A 26,180-nucleotide genomic window follows, 5' to 3' on the forward strand; every position below is an offset into this window, starting at 1 on the left:
AAAGTACAAAAATGTATGCCAACTGACACCACAATAAAGTTTTAAGATTATCTATGCCTGGTAAGGTTAATAAGTTGTGCTTATTCTTCTTGTCAAGTCTTGTATCATAAACACCAGATTCAGAAGTGAGTGGTCTCATTACAAGTATAATAATTACCAAAACAAAGGGAATGACTTATTTTTCACTTAATCATAAAATTTAGCGAAATACAAAAAGGGAAATATTGGAACAGGCAGAAATCTTCTAAATAATGAACTCTGCAACAGACTACATGTATATCAACCACCGACACATGACTACTACCACTGAGTACATATAGTTTTGTGAAAGTTTTATTACACATAAAATGGCACTGATGGATATAATAAGTGGTAATGATTTCAGTTGTTGACAACCCACAATTAAACCAATGTTCAAAATCATATTCTCAACATTGACCACATTTCGAGATTCAACTTGCATTAACGTTAAGCATAAAACAGTCTACCTGGGCCCAAATCCTACCTATTTTCAACATACACTGACCACAGTTGGTCCGGGTACACAGTTATCGTCCTTTGATTTGCGTTGTCCACGAATATAGTCCCTAGTGTGGACAGTGTGTTACTTGTCGATTTTTTTTATACCCCTTCCGAATTTATTTCTCCATGTTTTATGACTCAAATAGTAAGTAGGGGGGTGAAATGACACTGTAAAAAAATTTGGGTCATGAATTTTAAAGTAAAGTAGTGATTTGGTCCAGCTGAAAAATGTTAAAAATTAGCACTTCGGAGGCTGTCAAAAGATTTGAAGACCCCCTCAGCATGAAATTGTCCATATTTTGAGTTAGAGCCGATGAAGTTTTCTATAATTTTGATATAATTTGTCCCAAAAGTAGTACAACACACTGTAAAAATATTATTGAGAAAGCGCAGGTGGGATTTTTTTAATTTTCATTTATTGTCTAAAAGAAATGCACTACGAAATAACTGTGTACTCGGACCTAAGAGGTGAAATCAGGAAATATAGAATCTGTACTTTGGCAACTTCCCTGAATGATTTGATGGTGTCAATTTATCAAATAGCATAAAACTAAAGGATTAAAACTTTTATTTGATAGAATTTCTGCAAAAATGACCAATTTTGGCATTTTATGGTCAAAATAAGCATTTCATAGCTTTTTCAATTTTGATGCATAAGTGGCATTCTGACTTTCTATCTGACAGGTTTTTATGTGTCAATATTTGTGTTTCTATGCTTCAATCCAGTTGTATTACTCATTTGTGAACTCTGAATCTACAGAAAAGAAGATTATCTCAGACAATATGTTCAAAATGTGTTGTATATATGGTCCTCGTCTAACGCCCTGTTTGGATCGAGTTAAATGTGAGGAGCTTGGAACATAAAAGTTGAAGTCCATTATAAAGACCTCACTAAATTTGTATAAAAAGCACTTAACAATGTCTTTTGTACCTGTTTTATGTCACATAATATCTTTCTTTTCTTCTGTAGGATAGCAAGTGGTTCAAATATAAGCCTGTTGAGACTAAAATTGCATGCATGTTTTTCACTAAAAAGTGAAAAATCTTTGTATCAGACCATACTGTTTGCAAAAAAAGTTGAATGCAAGAGTCTTTTTGTGCTCAGATTTATTGTATCATGTCACCTGAGTATAGAAATGATAGAAAAGACACAAAATTTTATTTCATATAGCTTCAATATGCATTTTTAAATGTAAATATGTGATACGGCCTAAATTGACCCTAAATTATTTTCAGTCTTACTTGGCCTAAGACCCTTTTAAACTAATGTGATATGTTATTTGTAAGTTTTCTTTCCATTTAAAGTACATTAAATACATATGTAAGGATTATTTATAACCAAAAAGCTTTACAAATTTAAAATTGCTGGAAAATATTACATCTTCATGTAAGGCCCCCCTTCATTGGAAAACCTCCATTTTTAGCCACAGGCTCATATAAATTTGACTTTTTAATAATTATGATAAGTCTGATAAATCAAATGAGTACTCTATTGCTTTTAATACATAATATATTATATATTAAGGCATTTCAAAAGTATTTTTTTGCAATATTTAAATTTTTTAAGCCCCAAATGTTGATAGTTGAAAATTTTCAATTTTAACATCTAAATTTAACACTCAAAGTTGAATATAGAATTAGTCATATTGTCTATAATATATATCCTATTGCCATGAAACTTTGTAAGCAGTCCTATAATTTAATAAGCTTTGGTCATACCAAGTTTCATTAAGATTGGTCAACTTTTTCTACCCTATTAGGTCCGGGTACACAGTTATCGTCCTTTGATTTGCGTTGTCCACGAATATAGTCCCTAGTGTGGACAGTGTGTTACTTGTCGATTTTTTTTATACCCCTTCCGAATTTATTTCTCCATGTTTTATGACTCAAATAGTAAGTAGGGGGGTGAAATGACACTGTAAAAAAATTTGGGTCATGAATTTTAAAGTAAAGTAGTGATTTGGTCCAGCTGAAAAATGTTAAAAATTAGCACTTCGGAGGCTGTCAAAAGATTTGAAGACCCCCTCAGCATGAAATTGTCCATATTTTGAGTTAGAGCCGATGAAGTTTTCTATAATTTTGATATAATTTGTCCCAAAAGTAGTACAACACACTGTAAAAATATTATTGAGAAAGCGCAGGTGGGATTTTTTTAATTTTCATTTATTGTCTAAAAGAAATGCACTACGAAATAACTGTGTACTCGGACCTAAGAGGTGAAATCAGGAAATATAGAATCTGTACTTTGGCAACTTCCCTGAATGATTTGATGGTGTCAATTTATCAAATAGCATAAAACTAAAGGATTAAAACTTTTATTTGATAGAATTTCTGCAAAAATGACCAATTTTGGCATTTTATGGTCAAAATAAGCATTTCATAGCTTTTTCAATTTTGATGCATAAGTGGCATTCTGACTTTCTATCTGACAGGTTTTTATGTGTCAATATTTGTGTTTCTATGCTTCAATCCAGTTGTATTACTCATTTGTGAACTCTGAATCTACAGAAAAGAAGATTATCTCAGACAATATGTTCAAAATGTGTTGTATATATGGTCCTCGTCTAACGCCCTGTTTGGATCGAGTTAAATGTGAGGAGCTTGGAACATAAAAGTTGAAGTCCATTATAAAGACCTCACTAAATTTGTATAAAAAGCACTTAACAATGTCTTTTGTACCTGTTTTATGTCACATAATATCTTTCTTTTCTTCTGTAGGATAGCAAGTGGTTCAAATATAAGCCTGTTGAGACTAAAATTGCATGCATGTTTTTCACTAAAAAGTGAAAAATCTTTGTATCAGACCATACTGTTTGCAAAAAAAGTTGAATGCAAGAGTCTTTTTGTGCTCAGATTTATTGTATCATGTCACCTGAGTATAGAAATGATAGAAAAGACACAAAATTTTATTTCATATAGCTTCAATATGCATTTTTAAATGTAAATATGTGATACGGCCTAAATTGACCCTAAATTATTTTCAGTCTTACTTGGCCTAAGACCCTTTTAAACTAATGTGATATGTTATTTGTAAGTTTTCTTTCCATTTAAAGTACATTAAATACATATGTAAGGATTATTTATAACCAAAAAGCTTTACAAATTTAAAATTGCTGGAAAATATTACATCTTCATGTAAGGCCCCCCTTCATTGGAAAACCTCCATTTTTAGCCACAGGCTCATATAAATTTGACTTTTTAATAATTATGATAAGTCTGATAAATCAAATGAGTACTCTATTGCTTTTAATACATAATATATTATATATTAAGGCATTTCAAAAGTATTTTTTTGCAATATTTAAATTTTTTAAGCCCCAAATGTTGATAGTTGAAAATTTTCAATTTTAACATCTAAATTTAACACTCAAAGTTGAATATAGAATTAGTCATATTGTCTATAATATATATCCTATTGCCATGAAACTTTGTAAGCAGTCCTATAATTTAATAAGCTTTGGTCATACCAAGTTTCATTAAGATTGGTCAACTTTTTCTACCCTATTAGGTCCGGGTACACAGTTATCGTCCTTTGATTTGCGTTGTCCACGAATATAGTCCCTAGTGTGGACAGTGTGTTACTTGTCGATTTTTTTTATACCCCTTCCGAATTTATTTCTCCATGTTTTATGACTCAAATAGTAAGTAGGGGGGTGAAATGACACTGTAAAAAAATTTGGGTCATGAATTTTAAAGTAAAGTAGTGATTTGGTCCAGCTGAAAAATGTTAAAAATTAGCACTTCGGAGGCTGTCAAAAGATTTGAAGACCCCCTCAGCATGAAATTGTCCATATTTTGAGTTAGAGCCGATGAAGTTTTCTATAATTTTGATATAATTTGTCCCAAAAGTAGTACAACACACTGTAAAAATATTATTGAGAAAGCGCAGGTGGGATTTTTTTAATTTTCATTTATTGTCTAAAAGAAATGCACTACGAAATAACTGTGTACTCGGACCTAAGAGGTGAAATCAGGAAATATAGAATCTGTACTTTGGCAACTTCCCTGAATGATTTGATGGTGTCAATTTATCAAATAGCATAAAACTAAAGGATTAAAACTTTTATTTGATAGAATTTCTGCAAAAATGACCAATTTTGGCATTTTATGGTCAAAATAAGCATTTCATAGCTTTTTCAATTTTGATGCATAAGTGGCATTCTGACTTTCTATCTGACAGGTTTTTATGTGTCAATATTTGTGTTTCTATGCTTCAATCCAGTTGTATTACTCATTTGTGAACTCTGAATCTACAGAAAAGAAGATTATCTCAGACAATATGTTCAAAATGTGTTGTATATATGGTCCTCGTCTAACGCCCTGTTTGGATCGAGTTAAATGTGAGGAGCTTGGAACATAAAAGTTGAAGTCCATTATAAAGACCTCACTAAATTTGTATAAAAAGCACTTAACAATGTCTTTTGTACCTGTTTTATGTCACATAATATCTTTCTTTTCTTCTGTAGGATAGCAAGTGGTTCAAATATAAGCCTGTTGAGACTAAAATTGCATGCATGTTTTTCACTAAAAAGTGAAAAATCTTTGTATCAGACCATACTGTTTGCAAAAAAAGTTGAATGCAAGAGTCTTTTTGTGCTCAGATTTATTGTATCATGTCACCTGAGTATAGAAATGATAGAAAAGACACAAAATTTTATTTCATATAGCTTCAATATGCATTTTTAAATGTAAATATGTGATACGGCCTAAATTGACCCTAAATTATTTTCAGTCTTACTTGGCCTAAGACCCTTTTAAACTAATGTGATATGTTATTTGTAAGTTTTCTTTCCATTTAAAGTACATTAAATACATATGTAAGGATTATTTATAACCAAAAAGCTTTACAAATTTAAAATTGCTGGAAAATATTACATCTTCATGTAAGGCCCCCCTTCATTGGAAAACCTCCATTTTTAGCCACAGGCTCATATAAATTTGACTTTTTAATAATTATGATAAGTCTGATAAATCAAATGAGTACTCTATTGCTTTTAATACATAATATATTATATATTAAGGCATTTCAAAAGTATTTTTTTGCAATATTTAAATTTTTTAAGCCCCAAATGTTGATAGTTGAAAATTTTCAATTTTAACATCTAAATTTAACACTCAAAGTTGAATATAGAATTAGTCATATTGTCTATAATATATATCCTATTGCCATGAAACTTTGTAAGCAGTCCTATAATTTAATAAGCTTTGGTCATACCAAGTTTCATTAAGATTGGTCAACTTTTTCTACCCTATTAGGTCCGGGTACACAGTTATCGTCCTTTGATTTGCGTTGTCCACGAATATAGTCCCTAGTGTGGACAGTGTGTTACTTGTCGATTTTTTTTATACCCCTTCCGAATTTATTTCTCCATGTTTTATGACTCAAATAGTAAGTAGGGGGGTGAAATGACACTGTAAAAAAATTTGGGTCATGAATTTTAAAGTAAAGTAGTGATTTGGTCCAGCTGAAAAATGTTAAAAATTAGCACTTCGGAGGCTGTCAAAAGATTTGAAGACCCCCTCAGCATGAAATTGTCCATATTTTGAGTTAGAGCCGATGAAGTTTTCTATAATTTTGATATAATTTGTCCCAAAAGTAGTACAACACACTGTAAAAATATTATTGAGAAAGCGCAGGTGGGATTTTTTTAATTTTCATTTATTGTCTAAAAGAAATGCACTACGAAATAACTGTGTACTCGGACCTAAGAGGTGAAATCAGGAAATATAGAATCTGTACTTTGGCAACTTCCCTGAATGATTTGATGGTGTCAATTTATCAAATAGCATAAAACTAAAGGATTAAAACTTTTATTTGATAGAATTTCTGCAAAAATGACCAATTTTGGCATTTTATGGTCAAAATAAGCATTTCATAGCTTTTTCAATTTTGATGCATAAGTGGCATTCTGACTTTCTATCTGACAGGTTTTTATGTGTCAATATTTGTGTTTCTATGCTTCAATCCAGTTGTATTACTCATTTGTGAACTCTGAATCTACAGAAAAGAAGATTATCTCAGACAATATGTTCAAAATGTGTTGTATATATGGTCCTCGTCTAACGCCCTGTTTGGATCGAGTTAAATGTGAGGAGCTTGGAACATAAAAGTTGAAGTCCATTATAAAGACCTCACTAAATTTGTATAAAAAGCACTTAACAATGTCTTTTGTACCTGTTTTATGTCACATAATATCTTTCTTTTCTTCTGTAGGATAGCAAGTGGTTCAAATATAAGCCTGTTGAGACTAAAATTGCATGCATGTTTTTCACTAAAAAGTGAAAAATCTTTGTATCAGACCATACTGTTTGCAAAAAAAGTTGAATGCAAGAGTCTTTTTGTGCTCAGATTTATTGTATCATGTCACCTGAGTATAGAAATGATAGAAAAGACACAAAATTTTATTTCATATAGCTTCAATATGCATTTTTAAATGTAAATATGTGATACGGCCTAAATTGACCCTAAATTATTTTCAGTCTTACTTGGCCTAAGACCCTTTTAAACTAATGTGATATGTTATTTGTAAGTTTTCTTTCCATTTAAAGTACATTAAATACATATGTAAGGATTATTTATAACCAAAAAGCTTTACAAATTTAAAATTGCTGGAAAATATTACATCTTCATGTAAGGCCCCCCTTCATTGGAAAACCTCCATTTTTAGCCACAGGCTCATATAAATTTGACTTTTTAATAATTATGATAAGTCTGATAAATCAAATGAGTACTCTATTGCTTTTAATACATAATATATTATATATTAAGGCATTTCAAAAGTATTTTTTTGCAATATTTAAATTTTTTAAGCCCCAAATGTTGATAGTTGAAAATTTTCAATTTTAACATCTAAATTTAACACTCAAAGTTGAATATAGAATTAGTCATATTGTCTATAATATATATCCTATTGCCATGAAACTTTGTAAGCAGTCCTATAATTTAATAAGCTTTGGTCATACCAAGTTTCATTAAGATTGGTCAACTTTTTCTACCCTATTAGGTCCGGGTACACAGTTATCGTCCTTTGATTTGCGTTGTCCACGAATATAGTCCCTAGTGTGGACAGTGTGTTACTTGTCGATTTTTTTTATACCCCTTCCGAATTTATTTCTCCATGTTTTATGACTCAAATAGTAAGTAGGGGGGTGAAATGACACTGTAAAAAAATTTGGGTCATGAATTTTAAAGTAAAGTAGTGATTTGGTCCAGCTGAAAAATGTTAAAAATTAGCACTTCGGAGGCTGTCAAAAGATTTGAAGACCCCCTCAGCATGAAATTGTCCATATTTTGAGTTAGAGCCGATGAAGTTTTCTATAATTTTGATATAATTTGTCCCAAAAGTAGTACAACACACTGTAAAAATATTATTGAGAAAGCGCAGGTGGGATTTTTTTAATTTTCATTTATTGTCTAAAAGAAATGCACTACGAAATAACTGTGTACTCGGACCTAAGAGGTGAAATCAGGAAATATAGAATCTGTACTTTGGCAACTTCCCTGAATGATTTGATGGTGTCAATTTATCAAATAGCATAAAACTAAAGGATTAAAACTTTTATTTGATAGAATTTCTGCAAAAATGACCAATTTTGGCATTTTATGGTCAAAATAAGCATTTCATAGCTTTTTCAATTTTGATGCATAAGTGGCATTCTGACTTTCTATCTGACAGGTTTTTATGTGTCAATATTTGTGTTTCTATGCTTCAATCCAGTTGTATTACTCATTTGTGAACTCTGAATCTACAGAAAAGAAGATTATCTCAGACAATATGTTCAAAATGTGTTGTATATATGGTCCTCGTCTAACGCCCTGTTTGGATCGAGTTAAATGTGAGGAGCTTGGAACATAAAAGTTGAAGTCCATTATAAAGACCTCACTAAATTTGTATAAAAAGCACTTAACAATGTCTTTTGTACCTGTTTTATGTCACATAATATCTTTCTTTTCTTCTGTAGGATAGCAAGTGGTTCAAATATAAGCCTGTTGAGACTAAAATTGCATGCATGTTTTTCACTAAAAAGTGAAAAATCTTTGTATCAGACCATACTGTTTGCAAAAAAAGTTGAATGCAAGAGTCTTTTTGTGCTCAGATTTATTGTATCATGTCACCTGAGTATAGAAATGATAGAAAAGACACAAAATTTTATTTCATATAGCTTCAATATGCATTTTTAAATGTAAATATGTGATACGGCCTAAATTGACCCTAAATTATTTTCAGTCTTACTTGGCCTAAGACCCTTTTAAACTAATGTGATATGTTATTTGTAAGTTTTCTTTCCATTTAAAGTACATTAAATACATATGTAAGGATTATTTATAACCAAAAAGCTTTACAAATTTAAAATTGCTGGAAAATATTACATCTTCATGTAAGGCCCCCCTTCATTGGAAAACCTCCATTTTTAGCCACAGGCTCATATAAATTTGACTTTTTAATAATTATGATAAGTCTGATAAATCAAATGAGTACTCTATTGCTTTTAATACATAATATATTATATATTAAGGCATTTCAAAAGTATTTTTTTGCAATATTTAAATTTTTTAAGCCCCAAATGTTGATAGTTGAAAATTTTCAATTTTAACATCTAAATTTAACACTCAAAGTTGAATATAGAATTAGTCATATTGTCTATAATATATATCCTATTGCCATGAAACTTTGTAAGCAGTCCTATAATTTAATAAGCTTTGGTCATACCAAGTTTCATTAAGATTGGTCAACTTTTTCTACCCTATTAGGTCCGGGTACACAGTTATCGTCCTTTGATTTGCGTTGTCCACGAATATAGTCCCTAGTGTGGACAGTGTGTTACTTGTCGATTTTTTTTATACCCCTTCCGAATTTATTTCTCCATGTTTTATGACTCAAATAGTAAGTAGGGGGGTGAAATGACACTGTAAAAAAATTTGGGTCATGAATTTTAAAGTAAAGTAGTGATTTGGTCCAGCTGAAAAATGTTAAAAATTAGCACTTCGGAGGCTGTCAAAAGATTTGAAGACCCCCTCAGCATGAAATTGTCCATATTTTGAGTTAGAGCCGATGAAGTTTTCTATAATTTTGATATAATTTGTCCCAAAAGTAGTACAACACACTGTAAAAATATTATTGAGAAAGCGCAGGTGGGATTTTTTTAATTTTCATTTATTGTCTAAAAGAAATGCACTACGAAATAACTGTGTACTCGGACCTAAGAGGTGAAATCAGGAAATATAGAATCTGTACTTTGGCAACTTCCCTGAATGATTTGATGGTGTCAATTTATCAAATAGCATAAAACTAAAGGATTAAAACTTTTATTTGATAGAATTTCTGCAAAAATGACCAATTTTGGCATTTTATGGTCAAAATAAGCATTTCATAGCTTTTTCAATTTTGATGCATAAGTGGCATTCTGACTTTCTATCTGACAGGTTTTTATGTGTCAATATTTGTGTTTCTATGCTTCAATCCAGTTGTATTACTCATTTGTGAACTCTGAATCTACAGAAAAGAAGATTATCTCAGACAATATGTTCAAAATGTGTTGTATATATGGTCCTCGTCTAACGCCCTGTTTGGATCGAGTTAAATGTGAGGAGCTTGGAACATAAAAGTTGAAGTCCATTATAAAGACCTCACTAAATTTGTATAAAAAGCACTTAACAATGTCTTTTGTACCTGTTTTATGTCACATAATATCTTTCTTTTCTTCTGTAGGATAGCAAGTGGTTCAAATATAAGCCTGTTGAGACTAAAATTGCATGCATGTTTTTCACTAAAAAGTGAAAAATCTTTGTATCAGACCATACTGTTTGCAAAAAAAGTTGAATGCAAGAGTCTTTTTGTGCTCAGATTTATTGTATCATGTCACCTGAGTATAGAAATGATAGAAAAGACACAAAATTTTATTTCATATAGCTTCAATATGCATTTTTAAATGTAAATATGTGATACGGCCTAAATTGACCCTAAATTATTTTCAGTCTTACTTGGCCTAAGACCCTTTTAAACTAATGTGATATGTTATTTGTAAGTTTTCTTTCCATTTAAAGTACATTAAATACATATGTAAGGATTATTTATAACCAAAAAGCTTTACAAATTTAAAATTGCTGGAAAATATTACATCTTCATGTAAGGCCCCCCTTCATTGGAAAACCTCCATTTTTAGCCACAGGCTCATATAAATTTGACTTTTTAATAATTATGATAAGTCTGATAAATCAAATGAGTACTCTATTGCTTTTAATACATAATATATTATATATTAAGGCATTTCAAAAGTATTTTTTTGCAATATTTAAATTTTTTAAGCCCCAAATGTTGATAGTTGAAAATTTTCAATTTTAACATCTAAATTTAACACTCAAAGTTGAATATAGAATTAGTCATATTGTCTATAATATATATCCTATTGCCATGAAACTTTGTAAGCAGTCCTATAATTTAATAAGCTTTGGTCATACCAAGTTTCATTAAGATTGGTCAACTTTTTCTACCCTATTAGGTCCGGGTACACAGTTATCGTCCTTTGATTTGCGTTGTCCACGAATATAGTCCCTAGTGTGGACAGTGTGTTACTTGTCGATTTTTTTTATACCCCTTCCGAATTTATTTCTCCATGTTTTATGACTCAAATAGTAAGTAGGGGGGTGAAATGACACTGTAAAAAAATTTGGGTCATGAATTTTAAAGTAAAGTAGTGATTTGGTCCAGCTGAAAAATGTTAAAAATTAGCACTTCGGAGGCTGTCAAAAGATTTGAAGACCCCCTCAGCATGAAATTGTCCATATTTTGAGTTAGAGCCGATGAAGTTTTCTATAATTTTGATATAATTTGTCCCAAAAGTAGTACAACACACTGTAAAAATATTATTGAGAAAGCGCAGGTGGGATTTTTTTAATTTTCATTTATTGTCTAAAAGAAATGCACTACGAAATAACTGTGTACTCGGACCTAAGAGGTGAAATCAGGAAATATAGAATCTGTACTTTGGCAACTTCCCTGAATGATTTGATGGTGTCAATTTATCAAATAGCATAAAACTAAAGGATTAAAACTTTTATTTGATAGAATTTCTGCAAAAATGACCAATTTTGGCATTTTATGGTCAAAATAAGCATTTCATAGCTTTTTCAATTTTGATGCATAAGTGGCATTCTGACTTTCTATCTGACAGGTTTTTATGTGTCAATATTTGTGTTTCTATGCTTCAATCCAGTTGTATTACTCATTTGTGAACTCTGAATCTACAGAAAAGAAGATTATCTCAGACAATATGTTCAAAATGTGTTGTATATATGGTCCTCGTCTAACGCCCTGTTTGGATCGAGTTAAATGTGAGGAGCTTGGAACATAAAAGTTGAAGTCCATTATAAAGACCTCACTAAATTTGTATAAAAAGCACTTAACAATGTCTTTTGTACCTGTTTTATGTCACATAATATCTTTCTTTTCTTCTGTAGGATAGCAAGTGGTTCAAATATAAGCCTGTTGAGACTAAAATTGCATGCATGTTTTTCACTAAAAAGTGAAAAATCTTTGTATCAGACCATACTGTTTGCAAAAAAAGTTGAATGCAAGAGTCTTTTTGTGCTCAGATTTATTGTATCATGTCACCTGAGTATAGAAATGATAGAAAAGACACAAAATTTTATTTCATATAGCTTCAATATGCATTTTTAAATGTAAATATGTGATACGGCCTAAATTGACCCTAAATTATTTTCAGTCTTACTTGGCCTAAGACCCTTTTAAACTAATGTGATATGTTATTTGTAAGTTTTCTTTCCATTTAAAGTACATTAAATACATATGTAAGGATTATTTATAACCAAAAAGCTTTACAAATTTAAAATTGCTGGAAAATATTACATCTTCATGTAAGGCCCCCCTTCATTGGAAAACCTCCATTTTTAGCCACAGGCTCATATAAATTTGACTTTTTAATAATTATGATAAGTCTGATAAATCAAATGAGTACTCTATTGCTTTTAATACATAATATATTATATATTAAGGCATTTCAAAAGTATTTTTTTGCAATATTTAAATTTTTTAAGCCCCAAATGTTGATAGTTGAAAATTTTCAATTTTAACATCTAAATTTAACACTCAAAGTTGAATATAGAATTAGTCATATTGTCTATAATATATATCCTATTGCCATGAAACTTTGTAAGCAGTCCTATAATTTAATAAGCTTTGGTCATACCAAGTTTCATTAAGATTGGTCAACTTTTTCTACCCTATTAGGTCCGGGTACACAGTTATCGTCCTTTGATTTGCGTTGTCCACGAATATAGTCCCTAGTGTGGACAGTGTGTTACTTGTCGATTTTTTTTATACCCCTTCCGAATTTATTTCTCCATGTTTTATGACTCAAATAGTAAGTAGGGGGGTGAAATGACACTGTAAAAAAATTTGGGTCATGAATTTTAAAGTAAAGTAGTGATTTGGTCCAGCTGAAAAATGTTAAAAATTAGCACTTCGGAGGCTGTCAAAAGATTTGAAGACCCCCTCAGCATGAAATTGTCCATATTTTGAGTTAGAGCCGATGAAGTTTTCTATAATTTTGATATAATTTGTCCCAAAAGTAGTACAACACACTGTAAAAATATTATTGAGAAAGCGCAGGTGGGATTTTTTTAATTTTCATTTATTGTCTAAAAGAAATGCACTACGAAATAACTGTGTACTCGGACCTAAGAGGTGAAATCAGGAAATATAGAATCTGTACTTTGGCAACTTCCCTGAATGATTTGATGGTGTCAATTTATCAAATAGCATAAAACTAAAGGATTAAAACTTTTATTTGATAGAATTTCTGCAAAAATGACCAATTTTGGCATTTTATGGTCAAAATAAGCATTTCATAGCTTTTTCAATTTTGATGCATAAGTGGCATTCTGACTTTCTATCTGACAGGTTTTTATGTGTCAATATTTGTGTTTCTATGCTTCAATCCAGTTGTATTACTCATTTGTGAACTCTGAATCTACAGAAAAGAAGATTATCTCAGACAATATGTTCAAAATGTGTTGTATATATGGTCCTCGTCTAACGCCCTGTTTGGATCGAGTTAAATGTGAGGAGCTTGGAACATAAAAGTTGAAGTCCATTATAAAGACCTCACTAAATTTGTATAAAAAGCACTTAACAATGTCTTTTGTACCTGTTTTATGTCACATAATATCTTTCTTTTCTTCTGTAGGATAGCAAGTGGTTCAAATATAAGCCTGTTGAGACTAAAATTGCATGCATGTTTTTCACTAAAAAGTGAAAAATCTTTGTATCAGACCATACTGTTTGCAAAAAAAGTTGAATGCAAGAGTCTTTTTGTGCTCAGATTTATTGTATCATGTCACCTGAGTATAGAAATGATAGAAAAGACACAAAATTTTATTTCATATAGCTTCAATATGCATTTTTAAATGTAAATATGTGATACGGCCTAAATTGACCCTAAATTATTTTCAGTCTTACTTGGCCTAAGACCCTTTTAAACTAATGTGATATGTTATTTGTAAGTTTTCTTTCCATTTAAAGTACATTAAATACATATGTAAGGATTATTTATAACCAAAAAGCTTTACAAATTTAAAATTGCTGGAAAATATTACATCTTCATGTAAGGCCCCCCTTCATTGGAAAACCTCCATTTTTAGCCACAGGCTCATATAAATTTGACTTTTTAATAATTATGATAAGTCTGATAAATCAAATGAGTACTCTATTGCTTTTAATACATAATATATTATATATTAAGGCATTTCAAAAGTATTTTTTTGCAATATTTAAATTTTTTAAGCCCCAAATGTTGATAGTTGAAAATTTTCAATTTTAACATCTAAATTTAACACTCAAAGTTGAATATAGAATTAGTCATATTGTCTATAATATATATCCTATTGCCATGAAACTTTGTAAGCAGTCCTATAATTTAATAAGCTTTGGTCATACCAAGTTTCATTAAGATTGGTCAACTTTTTCTACCCTATTAGGTCCGGGTACACAGTTATCGTCCTTTGATTTGCGTTGTCCACGAATATAGTCCCTAGTGTGGACAGTGTGTTACTTGTCGATTTTTTTTATACCCCTTCCGAATTTATTTCTCCATGTTTTATGACTCAAATAGTAAGTAGGGGGGTGAAATGACACTGTAAAAAAATTTGGGTCATGAATTTTAAAGTAAAGTAGTGATTTGGTCCAGCTGAAAAATGTTAAAAATTAGCACTTCGGAGGCTGTCAAAAGATTTGAAGACCCCCTCAGCATGAAATTGTCCATATTTTGAGTTAGAGCCGATGAAGTTTTCTATAATTTTGATATAATTTGTCCCAAAAGTAGTACAACACACTGTAAAAATATTATTGAGAAAGCGCAGGTGGGATTTTTTTAATTTTCATTTATTGTCTAAAAGAAATGCACTACGAAATAACTGTGTACTCGGACCTAAGAGGTGAAATCAGGAAATATAGAATCTGTACTTTGGCAACTTCCCTGAATGATTTGATGGTGTCAATTTATCAAATAGCATAAAACTAAAGGATTAAAACTTTTATTTGATAGAATTTCTGCAAAAATGACCAATTTTGGCATTTTATGGTCAAAATAAGCATTTCATAGCTTTTTCAATTTTGATGCATAAGTGGCATTCTGACTTTCTATCTGACAGGTTTTTATGTGTCAATATTTGTGTTTCTATGCTTCAATCCAGTTGTATTACTCATTTGTGAACTCTGAATCTACAGAAAAGAAGATTATCTCAGACAATATGTTCAAAATGTGTTGTATATATGGTCCTCGTCTAACGCCCTGTTTGGATCGAGTTAAATGTGAGGAGCTTGGAACATAAAAGTTGAAGTCCATTATAAAGACCTCACTAAATTTGTATAAAAAGCACTTAACAATGTCTTTTGTACCTGTTTTATGTCACATAATATCTTTCTTTTCTTCTGTAGGATAGCAAGTGGTTCAAATATAAGCCTGTTGAGACTAAAATTGCATGCATGTTTTTCACTAAAAAGTGAAAAATCTTTGTATCAGACCATACTGTTTGCAAAAAAAGTTGAATGCAAGAGTCTTTTTGTGCTCAGATTTATTGTATCATGTCACCTGAGTATAGAAATGATAGAAAAGACACAAAATTTTATTTCATATAGCTTCAATATGCATTTTTAAATGTAAATATGTGATACGGCCTAAATTGACCCTAAATTATTTTTAGTCTTACTTGGCCTAAGACCCTTTTAAACTAATGTGATATGTTATTTGTAAGTTTTCTTTCCATTTAAAGTACATTAAATACATATGTAAGGATTATTTATAACCAAAAAGCTTTACAAATTTAAAATTGCTGGAAAATATTACATCTTCATGTAAGGCCCCCCTTCATTGGAAAACCTCCATTTTTAGCCACAGGCTCATATAAATTTGACTTTTTAATAATTATGATAAGTCTGATAAATCAAATGAGTACTCTATTGCTTTTAATACATAATATATTATATATTAAGGCATTTCAAAAGTATTTTTTTGCAATATTTAAATTTTTTAAGCCCCAAATGTTGATAGTTGAAAATTTTCAATTTTAACATCTAAATTTAACACTCAAAGTTGAATATAGAATTAGTCATATTGTCTATAATATATATCCTATTGCCATGAAACTTTGTAAGCAGTCCTATAATTTAATAAGCTTTGGTCATACCAAGTTTCATTAAGATTGGTCAACTTTTTCTACCCTATTAGGTCCGGGTACACAGTTATCGTCCTTTGATTTGCGTTGTCCACGAATATAGTCCCTAGTGTGGACAGTGTGTTACTTGTCGATTTTTTTTATACCCCTTCCGAATTTATTTCTCCATGTTTTATGACTCAAATAGTAAGTAGGGGGGTGAAATGACACTGTAAAAAAATTTGGGTCATGAATTTTAAAGTAAAGTAGTGATTTGGTCCAGCTGAAAAATGTTAAAAATTAGCACTTCGGAGGCTGTCAAAAGATTTGAAGACCCCCTCAGCATGAAATTGTCCATATTTTGAGTTAGAGCCGATGAAGTTTTCTATAATTTTGATATAATTTGTCCCAAAAGTAGTACAACACACTGTAAAAATATTATTGAGAAAGCGCAGGTGGGATTTTTTTAATTTTCATTTATTGTCTAAAAGAAATGCACTACGAAATAACTGTGTACTCGGACCTAAGAGGTGAAATCAGGAAATATAGAATCTGTACTTTGGCAACTTCCCTGAATGATTTGATGGTGTCAATTTATCAAATAGCATAAAACTAAAGGATTAAAACTTTTATTTGATAGAATTTCTGCAAAAATGACCAATTTTGGCATTTTATGGTCAAAATAAGCATTTCATAGCTTTTTCAATTTTGATGCATAAGTGGCATTCTGACTTTCTATCTGACAGGTTTTTATGTGTCAATATTTGTGTTTCTATGCTTCAATCCAGTTGTATTACTCATTTGTGAACTCTGAATCTACAGAAAAGAAGATTATCTCAGACAATATGTTCAAAATGTGTTGTATATATGGTCCTCGTCTAACGCCCTGTTTGGATCGAGTTAAATGTGAGGAGCTTGGAACATAAAAGTTGAAGTCCATTATAAAGACCTCACTAAATTTGTATAAAAAGCACTTAACAATGTCTTTTGTACCTGTTTTATGTCACATAATATCTTTCTTTTCTTCTGTAGGATAGCAAGTGGTTCAAATATAAGCCTGTTGAGACTAAAATTGCATGCATGTTTTTCACTAAAAAGTGAAAAATCTTTGTATCAGACCATACTGTTTGCAAAAAAAGTTGAATGCAAGAGTCTTTTTGTGCTCAGATTTATTGTATCATGTCACCTGAGTATAGAAATGATAGAAAAGACACAAAATTTTATTTCATATAGCTTCAATATGCATTTTTAAATGTAAATATGTGATACGGCCTAAATTGACCCTAAATTATTTTCAGTCTTACTTGGCCTAAGACCCTTTTAAACTAATGTGATATGTTATTTGTAAGTTTTCTTTCCATTTAAAGTACATTAAATACATATGTAAGGATTATTTATAACCAAAAAGCTTTACAAATTTAAAATTGCTGGAAAATATTACATCTTCATGTAAGGCCCCCCTTCATTGGAAAACCTCCATTTTTAGCCACAGGCTCATATAAATTTGACTTTTTAATAATTATGATAAGTCTGATAAATCAAATGAGTACTCTATTGCTTTTAATACATAATATATTATATATTAAGGCATTTCAAAAGTATTTTTTTGCAATATTTAAATTTTTTAAGCCCCAAATGTTGATAGTTGAAAATTTTCAATTTTAACATCTAAATTTAACACTCAAAGTTGAATATAGAATTAGTCATATTGTCTATAATATATATCCTATTGCCATGAAACTTTGTAAGCAGTCCTATAATTTAATAAGCTTTGGTCATACCAAGTTTCATTAAGATTGGTCAACTTTTTCTACCCTATTAGGTCCGGGTACACAGTTATCGTCCTTTGATTTGCGTTGTCCACGAATATAGTCCCTAGTGTGGACAGTGTGTTACTTGTCGATTTTTTTTATACCCCTTCCGAATTTATTTCTCCATGTTTTATGACTCAAATAGTAAGTAGGGGGGTGAAATGACACTGTAAAAAAATTTGGGTCATGAATTTTAAAGTAAAGTAGTGATTTGGTCCAGCTGAAAAATGTTAAAAATTAGCACTTCGGAGGCTGTCAAAAGATTTGAAGACCCCCTCAGCATGAAATTGTCCATATTTTGAGTTAGAGCCGATGAAGTTTTCTATAATTTTGATATAATTTGTCCCAAAAGTAGTACAACACACTGTAAAAATATTATTGAGAAAGCGCAGGTGGGATTTTTTTAATTTTCATTTATTGTCTAAAAGAAATGCACTACGAAATAACTGTGTACTCGGACCTAAGAGGTGAAATCAGGAAATATAGAATCTGTACTTTGGCAACTTCCCTGAATGATTTGATGGTGTCAATTTATCAAATAGCATAAAACTAAAGGATTAAAACTTTTATTTGATAGAATTTCTGCAAAAATGACCAATTTTGGCATTTTATGGTCAAAATAAGCATTTCATAGCTTTTTCAATTTTGATGCATAAGTGGCATTCTGACTTTCTATCTGACAGGTTTTTATGTGTCAATATTTGTGTTTCTATGCTTCAATCCAGTTGTATTACTCATTTGTGAACTCTGAATCTACAGAAAAGAAGATTATCTCAGACAATATGTTCAAAATGTGTTGTATATATGGTCCTCGTCTAACGCCCTGTTTGGATCGAGTTAAATGTGAGGAGCTTGGAACATAAAAGTTGAAGTCCATTATAAAGACCTCACTAAATTTGTATAAAAAGCACTTAACAATGTCTTTTGTACCTGTTTTATGTCACATAATATCTTTCTTTTCTTCTGTAGGATAGCAAGTGGTTCAAATATAAGCCTGTTGAGACTAAAATTGCATGCATGTTTTTCACTAAAAAGTGAAAAATCTTTGTATCAGACCATACTGTTTGCAAAAAAAGTTGAATGCAAGAGTCTTTTTGTGCTCAGATTTATTGTATCATGTCACCTGAGTATAGAAATGATAGAAAAGACACAAAATTTTATTTCATATAGCTTCAATATGCATTTTTAAATGTAAATATGTGATACGGCCTAAATTGACCCTAAATTATTTTCAGTCTTACTTGGCCTAAGACCCTTTTAAACTAATGTGATATGTTATTTGTAAGTTTTCTTTCCATTTAAAGTACATTAAATACATATGTAAGGATTATTTATAACCAAAAAGCTTTACAAATTTAAAATTGCTGGAAAATATTACATCTTCATGTAAGGCCCCCCTTCATTGGAAAACCTCCATTTTTAGCCACAGGCTCATATAAATTTGACTTTTTAATAATTATGATAAGTCTGATAAATCAAATGAGTACTCTATTGCTTTTAATACATAATATATTATATATTAAGGCATTTCAAAAGTATTTTTTTGCAATATTTAAATTTTTTAAGCCCCAAATGTTGATAGTTGAAAATTTTCAATTTTAACATCTAAATTTAACACTCAAAGTTGAATATAGAATTAGTCATATTGTCTATAATATATATCCTATTGCCATGAAACTTTGTAAGCAGTCCTATAATTTAATAAGCTTTGGTCATACCAAGTTTCATTAAGATTGGTCAACTTTTTCTACCCTATTAGGTCCGGGTACACAGTTATCGTCCTTTGATTTGCGTTGTCCACGAATATAGTCCCTAGTGTGGACAGTGTGTTACTTGTCGATTTTTTTTATACCCCTTCCGAATTTATTTCTCCATGTTTTATGACTCAAATAGTAAGTAGGGGGGTGAAATGACACTGTAAAAAAATTTGGGTCATGAATTTTAAAGTAAAGTAGTGATTTGGTCCAGCTGAAAAATGTTAAAAATTAGCACTTCGGAGGCTGTCAAAAGATTTGAAGACCCCCTCAGCATGAAATTGTCCATATTTTGAGTTAGAGCCGATGAAGTTTTCTATAATTTTGATATAATTTGTCCCAAAAGTAGTACAACACACTGTAAAAATATTATTGAGAAAGCGCAGGTGGGATTTTTTTAATTTTCATTTATTGTCTAAAAGAAATGCACTACGAAATAACTGTGTACTCGGACCTAAGAGGTGAAATCAGGAAATATAGAATCTGTACTTTGGCAACTTCCCTGAATGATTTGATGGTGTCAATTTATCAAATAGCATAAAACTAAAGGATTAAAACTTTTATTTGATAGAATTTCTGCAAAAATGACCAATTTTGGCATTTTATGGTCAAAATAAGCATTTCATAGCTTTTTCAATTTTGATGCATAAGTGGCATTCTGACTTTCTATCTGACAGGTTTTTATGTGTCAATATTTGTGTTTCTATGCTTCAATCCAGTTGTATTACTCATTTGTGAACTCTGAATCTACAGAAAAGAAGATTATCTCAGACAATATGTTCAAAATGTGTTGTATATATGGTCCTCGTCTAACGCCCTGTTTGGATCGAGTTAAATGTGAGGAGCTTGGAACATAAAAGTTGAAGTCCATTATAAAGACCTCACTAAATTTGTATAAAAAGCACTTAACAATGTCTTTTGTACCTGTTTTATGTCACATAATATCTTTCTTTTCTTCTGTAGGATAGCAAGTGGTTCAAATATAAGCCTGTTGAGACTAAAATTGCATGCATGTTTTTCACTAAAAAGTGAAAAATCTTTGTATCAGACCATACTGTTTGCAAAAAAAGTTGAATGCAAGAGTCTTTTTGTGCTCAGATTTATTGTATCATGTCACCTGAGTATAGAAATGATAGAAAAGACACAAAATTTTATTTCATATAGCTTCAATATGCATTTTTAAATGTAAATATGTGATACGGCCTAAATTGACCCTAAATTATTTTCAGTCTTACTTGGCCTAAGACCCTTTTAAACTAATGTGATATGTTATTTGTAAGTTTTCTTTCCATTTAAAGTACATTAAATACATATGTAAGGATTATTTATAACCAAAAAGCTTTACAAATTTAAAATTGCTGGAAAATATTACATCTTCATGTAAGGCCCCCCTTCATTGGAAAACCTCCATTTTTAGCCACAGGCTCATATAAATTTGACTTTTTAATAATTATGATAAGTCTGATAAATCAAATGAGTACTCTATTGCTTTTAATACATAATATATTATATATTAAGGCATTTCAAAAGTATTTTTTTGCAATATTTAAATTTTTTAAGCCCCAAATGTTGATAGTTGAAAATTTTCAATTTTAACATCTAAATTTAACACTCAAAGTTGAATATAGAATTAGTCATATTGTCTATAATATATATCCTATTGCCATGAAACTTTGTAAGCAGTCCTATAATTTAATAAGCTTTGGTCATACCAAGTTTCATTAAGATTGGTCAACTTTTTCTACCCTATTAGGTCCGGGTACACAGTTATCGTCCTTTGATTTGCGTTGTCCACGAATATAGTCCCTAGTGTGGACAGTGTGTTACTTGTCGATTTTTTTTATACCCCTTCCGAATTTATTTCTCCATGTTTTATGACTCAAATAGTAAGTAGGGGGGTGAAATGACACTGTAAAAAAATTTGGGTCATGAATTTTAAAGTAAAGTAGTGATTTGGTCCAGCTGAAAAATGTTAAAAATTAGCACTTCGGAGGCTGTCAAAAGATTTGAAGACCCCCTCAGCATGAAATTGTCCATATTTTGAGTTAGAGCCGATGAAGTTTTCTATAATTTTGATATAATTTGTCCCAAAAGTAGTACAACACACTGTAAAAATATTATTGAGAAAGCGCAGGTGGGATTTTTTTAATTTTCATTTATTGTCTAAAAGAAATGCACTACGAAATAACTGTGTACTCGGACCTAAGAGGTGAAATCAGGAAATATAGAATCTGTACTTTGGCAACTTCCCTGAATGATTTGATGGTGTCAATTTATCAAATAGCATAAAACTAAAGGATTAAAACTTTTATTTGATAGAATTTCTGCAAAAATGACCAATTTTGGCATTTTATGGTCAAAATAAGCATTTCATAGCTTTTTCAATTTTGATGCATAAGTGGCATTCTGACTTTCTATCTGACAGGTTTTTATGTGTCAATATTTGTGTTTCTATGCTTCAATCCAGTTGTATTACTCATTTGTGAACTCTGAATCTACAGAAAAGAAGATTATCTCAGACAATATGTTCAAAATGTGTTGTATATATGGTCCTCGTCTAACGCCCTGTTTGGATCGAGTTAAATGTGAGGAGCTTGGAACATAAAAGTTGAAGTCCATTATAAAGACCTCACTAAATTTGTATAAAAAGCACTTAACAATGTCTTTTGTACCTGTTTTATGTCACATAATATCTTTCTTTTCTTCTGTAGGATAGCAAGTGGTTCAAATATAAGCCTGTTGAGACTAAAATTGCATGCATGTTTTTCACTAAAAAGTGAAAAATCTTTGTATCAGACCATACTGTTTGCAAAAAAAGTTGAATGCAAGAGTCTTTTTGTGCTCAGATTTATTGTATCATGTCACCTGAGTATAGAAATGATAGAAAAGACACAAAATTTTATTTCATATAGCTTCAATATGCATTTTTAAATGTAAATATGTGATACGGCCTAAATTGACCCTAAATTATTTTCAGTCTTACTTGGCCTAAGACCCTTTTAAACTAATGTGATATGTTATTTGTAAGTTTTCTTTCCATTTAAAGTACATTAAATACATATGTAAGGATTATTTATAACCAAAAAGCTTTACAAATTTAAAATTGCTGGAAAATATTACATCTTCATGTAAGGCCCCCCTTCATTGGAAAACCTCCATTTTTAGCCACAGGCTCATATAAATTTGACTTTTTAATAATTATGATAAGTCTGATAAATCAAATGAGTACTCTATTGCTTTTAATACATAATATATTATATATTAAGGCATTTCAAAAGTATTTTTTTGCAATATTTAAATTTTTTAAGCCCCAAATGTTGATAGTTGAAAATTTTCAATTTTAACATCTAAATTTAACACTCAAAGTTGAATATAGAATTAGTCATATTGTCTATAATATATATCCTATTGCCATGAAACTTTGTAAGCAGTCCTATAATTTAATAAGCTTTGGTCATACCAAGTTTCATTAAGATTGGTCAACTTTTTCTACCCTATTAGGTCCGGGTACACAGTTATCGTCCTTTGATTTGCGTTGTCCACGAATATAGTCCCTAGTGTGGACAGTGTGTTACTTGTCGATTTTTTTTATACCCCTTCCGAATTTATTTCTCCATGTTTTATGACTCAAATAGTAAGTAGGGGGGTGAAATGACACTGTAAAAAAATTTGGGTCATGAATTTTAAAGTAAAGTAGTGATTTGGTCCAGCTGAAAAATGTTAAAAATTAGCACTTCGGAGGCTGTCAAAAGATTTGAAGACCCCCTCAGCATGAAATTGTCCATATTTTGAGTTAGAGCCGATGAAGTTTTCTATAATTTTGATATAATTTGTCCCAAAAGTAGTACAACACACTGTAAAAATATTATTGAGAAAGCGCAGGTGGGATTTTTTTAATTTTCATTTATTGTCTAAAAGAAATGCACTACGAAATAACTGTGTACTCGGACCTAAGAGGTGAAATCAGGAAATATAGAATCTGTACTTTGGCAACTTCCCTGAATGATTTGATGGTGTCAATTTATCAAATAGCATAAAACTAAAGGATTAAAACTTTTATTTGATAGAATTTCTGCAAAAATGACCAATTTTGGCATTTTATGGTCAAAATAAGCATTTCATAGCTTTTTCAATTTTGATGCATAAGTGGCATTCTGACTTTCTATCTGACAGGTTTTTATGTGTCAATATTTGTGTTTCTATGCTTCAATCCAGTTGTATTACTCATTTGTGAACTCTGAATCTACAGAAAAGAAGATTATCTCAGACAATATGTTCAAAATGTGTTGTATATATGGTCCTCGTCTAACGCCCTGTTTGGATCGAGTTAAATGTGAGGAGCTTGGAACATAAAAGTTGAAGTCCATTATAAAGACCTCACTAAATTTGTATAAAAAGCACTTAACAATGTCTTTTGTACCTGTTTTATGTCACATAATATCTTTCTTTTCTTCTGTAGGATAGCAAGTGGTTCAAATATAAGCCTGTTGAGACTAAAATTGCATGCATGTTTTTCACTAAAAAGTGAAAAATCTTTGTATCAGACCATACTGTTTGCAAAAAAAGTTGAATGCAAGAGTCTTTTTGTGCTCAGATTTATTGTATCATGTCACCTGAGTATAGAAATGATAGAAAAGACACAAAATTTTATTTCATATAGCTTCAATATGCATTTTTAAATGTAAATATGTGATACGGCCTAAATTGACCCTAAATTATTTTCAGTCTTACTTGGCCTAAGACCCTTTTAAACTAATGTGATATGTTATTTGTAAGTTTTCTTTCCATTTAAAGTACATTAAATACATATGTAAGGATTATTTATAACCAAAAAGCTTTACAAATTTAAAATTGCTGGAAAATATTACATCTTCATGTAAGGCCCCCCTTCATTGGAAAACCTCCATTTTTAGCCACAGGCTCATATAAATTTGACTTTTTAATAATTATGATAAGTCTGATAAATCAAATGAGTACTCTATTGCTTTTAATACATAATATATTATATATTAAGGCATTTCAAAAGTATTTTTTTGCAATATTTAAATTTTTTAAGCCCCAAATGTTGATAGTTGAAAATTTTCAATTTTAACATCTAAATTTAACACTCAAAGTTGAATATAGAATTAGTCATATTGTCTATAATATATATCCTATTGCCATGAAACTTTGTAAGCAGTCCTATAATTTAATAAGCTTTGGTCATACCAAGTTTCATTAAGATTGGTCAACTTTTTCTACCCTATTAGGTCCGGGTACACAGTTATCGTCCTTTGATTTGCGTTGTCCACGAATATAGTCCCTAGTGTGGACAGTGTGTTACTTGTCGATTTTTTTTATACCCCTTCCGAATTTATTTCTCCATGTTTTATGACTCAAATAGTAAGTAGGGGGGTGAAATGACACTGTAAAAAAATTTGGGTCATGAATTTTAAAGTAAAGTAGTGATTTGGTCCAGCTGAAAAATGTTAAAAATTAGCACTTCGGAGGCTGTCAAAAGATTTGAAGACCCCCTCAGCATGAAATTGTCCATATTTTGAGTTAGAGCCGATGAAGTTTTCTATAATTTTGATATAATTTGTCCCAAAAGTAGTACAACACACTGTAAAAATATTATTGAGAAAGCGCTGGTGGGATTTTTTTAATTTTCATTTATTGTCTAAAAGAAATGCACTACGAAATAACTGTGTACTCGGACCTAAGAGGTGAAATCAGGAAATATAGAATCTGTACTTTGGCAACTTCCCTGAATGATTTGATGGTGTCAATTTATCAAATAGCATAAAACTAAAGGATTAAAACTTTTATTTGATAGAATTTCTGCAAAAATGACCAATTTTGGCATTTTATGGTCAAAATAAGCATTTCATAGCTTTTTCAATTTTGATGCATAAGTGGCATTCTGACTTTCTATCTGACAGGTTTTTATGTGTCAATATTTGTGTTTCTATGCTTCAATCCAGTTGTATTACTCATTTGTGAACTCTGAATCTACAGAAAAGAAGATTATCTCAGACAATATGTTCAAAATGTGTTGTATATATGGTCCTCGTCTAACGCCCTGTTTGGATCGAGTTAAATGTGAGGAGCTTGGAACATAAAAGTTGAAGTCCATTATAAAGACCTCACTAAATTTGTATAAAAAGCACTTAACAATGTCTTTTGTACCTGTTTTATGTCACATAATATCTTTCTTTTCTTCTGTAGGATAGCAAGTGGTTCAAATATAAGCCTGTTGAGACTAAAATTGCATGCATGTTTTTCACTAAAAAGTGAAAAATCTTTGTATCAGACCATACTGTTTGCAAAAAAAGTTGAATGCAAGAGTCTTTTTGTGCTCAGATTTATTGTATCATGTCACCTGAGTATAGAAATGATAGAAAAGACACAAAATTTTATTTCATATAGCTTCAATATGCATTT

The 26,180-nt window shown here is 30.6% G+C and overlaps 3 protein-coding genes across 3 annotated transcripts in view; 1 reads left to right on the forward strand and 2 right to left on the reverse strand.

Annotated features, from left to right (window-relative positions):
* Positions 1-26,180, reverse strand: part of LOC127712220 (beta-glucuronidase-like) — a 988,629-nt gene that overhangs the window by 866,127 nt on the left and 96,322 nt on the right. The window lies entirely within an intron of this gene.
* The window catches only part of LOC127712224 (ornithine decarboxylase-like), a 787,891-nt gene that overhangs the window by 637,879 nt on the left and 123,832 nt on the right, over positions 1-26,180 (forward strand). The gene's annotated exons all lie outside the window — the stretch shown is intronic.
* LOC127712221 (uncharacterized) overlaps positions 1-26,180 on the reverse strand; it is a 209,635-nt gene that overhangs the window by 55,387 nt on the left and 128,068 nt on the right. The gene's annotated exons all lie outside the window — the stretch shown is intronic.

The sequence above is a fragment of the Mytilus californianus genome, unplaced genomic scaffold (assembly GCF_021869535.1).
Source record: "Mytilus californianus isolate M0D057914Y unplaced genomic scaffold, xbMytCali1.0.p SCAF_8, whole genome shotgun sequence".
Taxonomy (NCBI): Eukaryota; Metazoa; Mollusca; class Bivalvia; order Mytilida; family Mytilidae; genus Mytilus; species Mytilus californianus.